Genomic DNA, 4,234 nt, shown 5'->3' on the forward strand with positions numbered 1-4,234 from the left:
CACACAGTTTATGAGGTCCATGAACACTGCCGGTGCATTAGTTAGATCAAATGGCATTACAAGAAATTCATAACTACCATAACGAGTCCGGAAAGCGGTTTTGGAGACATCTTCCCCCTTAACCCTTAGTTGATGATAACCCGAGCGGAGATCGATTTTTGAATATACACAAGACCCTTGTAGTTGATCAAAGAGGTCATCGATGTGAGGAAGAGGATATCGGTTCTTAACCGTCAATTTGTATAGTTCACAATAATCAATGCACATTCGTAGGGATCCATCTTTCTTCTTAACGAACAAAATCGGAGCACTCCATGGTGAATGGCTAGGTTGGATAAAACCACGGTCAAGTAGTTCTTGGATTTGACTTTGCAATTCTTGTATTTTGGATGGAGCGAGTTTATACGGTGCACGTGCTACGGGTGCAGCTCCGGGAATAAGATCGATTTGAAATTCAATCGGTCGATGAGGTGGAAGACGCGGTAATTAATAGGGAAATACATCGAAAAAGTCACTAACAATTGGCACATCATCGATATGCTTCTCATCATACTCGACTTTCTTAACGTGGGAAAGAATCGCAAAACAACCCTTACGGAGTAGTTTTCTAACTTTAAGGCACGAGACGAGGTTGAGTCCGGTGTAACTCTTATCGCCATAAACAATCAGAGGTTCACCATTCTCGATAGGAATTCGGATTGCGTTAAGATCACAAAGGATGTGAGATTTCGTTTTGACTAACCAATTCATACCGATTATTACATCGAAGCTTCCTAGTTCCATGGGTATCAAATCAATTTCAAATTCCTTGCCAAAAATGTTTAATGCACACCCCTGGCAATATGTGTCAGCACTTAATAGGTTCCTGTTGGCCACCTCAATGGCATAAGTAGTATCTAGGGGGAGTGGTGAAGTGCAAAGAGTATGAGCCAAAGTCTTGGATACAAAGCATTTATCGGCACCCGAATCGAATAAGCAAGTAACATAACAGTTGTTGAGAAGAAACATACCCGTGACTAGTTCATTGTCATCCCGGGCCTCTTGGGAGTTAATGTTGAAAGCTCGATCACGTGCATCGGGGTTGGCTTTCTTCTTTGGGCATTCATTTCTATAATGACCCGTTTGGCCACATTCGTAACAAGTGACCGTCTTTGGTGCATTGGGCCCCTTTCGAGCGACGGGGGCGGCACTTTTACAATCGTTGGCCTTATGGCCACTTCCTTGGCATCGGTGGAAAATTAGCTTGCCACATTCACCAAAGTGATGCTTGTGGCATTTGTTGCAAAGAGGTAGGTTTCTGGCATAACCCTTCTTTTCGTCGGAGGTGAAAGACTTCTTGGCAAAGTTGTTGTTATTGTTACTTGATTGGGGGGCTTCCCACTTTCTTTTGTTGCCACCCGCTTTATCCTCGACCTTAGGTGCCGGTACTATAATTTCGTCCACCGTTTCTATCAATTTGCAGGCCATCTTCAAAGCTTCTTGATGATTAGTGGGTTTGGATGACATTACCCCGTGTATGATGCTCTTTGGAAGACCATCCATGTAAAGTTCAACCCTTAAAGACTCGGGGTTCAAAAGGTTTGGGCACATCAAGGCTAGTTTGGAAAATCGTTGATTATAAGCCTTGAGATCGTTTCCGACCGGTTTTAAAGTTCTTAGCTCTTGTTCGAGCCTTCGGTTTTCTTCACGAGGAAAATATTCGATGATCATCCTTTCCCTTAAATCGGCCCAAGAGAGTGCGTTAGCCTCATCGGTAACCACCGATTGCACATAGGTGTTCCACCAAGTTAGAGCGATACCGACGAAAGTGTGAGTGGAGTATTTGACCTTGTCTTGGTCCCGACAACCGCTTATGCTAAAGACGGCTTCCGTTTGCTCAAACCATCGAGTGAGCACAACCGGTCCCCCGGTTCCATCGAAAGTATGAGGTTTGCACCCCATGAAAGCTTTATAGGAGTATCCCTCGTTTAAATTACCGGCTCCATTGTTGTTGTTGTGGTTGTTGTTATTGTTATTGTTGTTGGATGAGTGACCGGCCATGGCCGCATCCACGGAGGTGGCTATCATTCGTTGTAGAGCTTGTTCGGGAGTCTCATGGCATGGTACCCGGCGAGGAGGCCTTGTTCCTTCAAAACACAAGAATATCGTTGATTAGTATTCTCAATAATACTAATCGTGATATGGAATAAGGATAAAGAGAAAATTTTCCTTGACTCACCTTAAATTCTTTATGTCACAATGTCGGAACGTCCATATGATTCACCGTAATATAATCCTGGCAATTATATTACCCTAATTCATATGTGCATTCGACATTATTTTATAAGGTTAAGGTGGCATGTCAATCAAATTAAACAACGTGAGATTAAGATAGAATAAAAGTTAGATGTGAATAGAAGAGTTCGAGTATAAATGCACAAGTAGTCAAGTAATTCCTACTTCAAGTCTATATGCCGGATGTAGTCTAGACTCACTAATGTACCCTATGACTCGGGGTTGACAGCAATGAATTCTAAATCCCTACAACCAACGCTTTGATACCATCTGTAGCTACCCGACAAAATCGTCATTGACGGCGCCGTCTACTTAGGCAACATTATGTGGTCGTAAGTCTTTAAAATAATGTTTGACCAAAAATATGTTGCATTCATTTCAAATGTAAAGATTGTTTCAAAGTTTACAAGAATAGTTCAACCACAAGTTACGTTACAACGTTATAAGTACAAATGAAACCTATGCGACACAATTTAAAAGTAGCCAAAAGACGCTCCATGTATGCATATATACTCGACATCCAATGCAAGTATCAAAATAATGAGCGGAAGCATGTATCACAAAACGTTCAAGGACCTAAGAAAAACATAGACATCTGTCAACGAAAACGTTGGTGAAATCATAGGTTTAAGTAAGTAAGTAAGTACAAATGAACCATAAGATTTATAACATTGAAATAATAGTAAACCATTCTAAAATTTGTTATCACGAGCACCCAATTATCAAGGCTTAACTTTTCATCCATAGAACCCCATCACAATAGTGTTAGAACATACACTGTTTCTCGAAAATATATTTCATCCAATAACGGTAGCGAACCGTCCAAATGAGGGTTTGTCAAACCCGTATGACCATACAACATAAGTTCTCGCTTACACCCGGCAAGTGTAACTAATGATAATCGAATTGAGAATTTTGTTCTAACTCGTATGTAGAATGTTTGTTTTTGTACTTGTGTTCACTTTGTAAAATGAAACGTTTATGTTTTCTCATCCCAAATGTAAGTTTAAAAGAGTAAAAGTGGGACTATGATCTCACCTTGAGTGCAAGAGTGAAAAAGCAATTCACAAGTAAACGTGTGCAAGGACAATTGCTAGTCCTATGGCTCATCACGATTCGATTATATAGCATGTGAATCAAGTTGTCAAGTTTCATGCAAGAATCAAGTATACAAGAAGATTAGAACGGTTTAAACAAGTATTGGTTAAGTTTGGACAAAAGTCAACTTTGGTCAAGTCAAAGTCAACAAAATAGTCAACACGTTCGGGTCGGGTCCCGAACTATTTTTCTGAGGTTTTTAATCATATATAAGCATGTTGGCCAAGTTTCATGTTAATCGGAGGTACGTAGCATAGTTAGAATTAAACTAAATTGTGCACTTTTGGACAGTCGGGTTTGGAGCGCCGCTCCAGGTATCTGTTCAGCAATTCTGGCAGTTTTCAAGTGTCCAAAATGAGCCAAACTTCAAACAATCATAATTTATGAATCGTAAACACTTAAAATGCTCATCTTATATCATTTAAAAGGTAATTTAACGAGGAATACAACTAAATACCTTTCATCAATTAATCACATCATTAACAAAAATCAAAATCCAAGTTGAATGCTCATTTAATGTTCATCATAAATACTTTCAAGTTCATAAATTCACATTTATGATTCGGGAATTAAATGCACATATATAATACGCCGTTTCGTAGGTAATTAAATATACAATACTACTAAACACTTACCAACAACATTGCAAGGCTTTTAATGCATCAAAAATCACATTTAAAGCTACTAAACCCTAACCAAAAATCATAAAATCCTTAATCATGTTAATGAGACTTTTCCAAGTCAACCTATATACCAAATTGAAGCTAATGATTCTAGTAACACATTTAATACATGCACTTTTAACATATAATAACATTTAAGCAACCAAATCTCAAGATCAAACACACCCATTTCAAGTTTA

Source organism: Rutidosis leptorrhynchoides, chromosome 10 (genome assembly GCF_046630445.1).
Source record: "Rutidosis leptorrhynchoides isolate AG116_Rl617_1_P2 chromosome 10, CSIRO_AGI_Rlap_v1, whole genome shotgun sequence".
Taxonomy (NCBI): domain Eukaryota; kingdom Viridiplantae; phylum Streptophyta; class Magnoliopsida; order Asterales; family Asteraceae; genus Rutidosis; species Rutidosis leptorrhynchoides.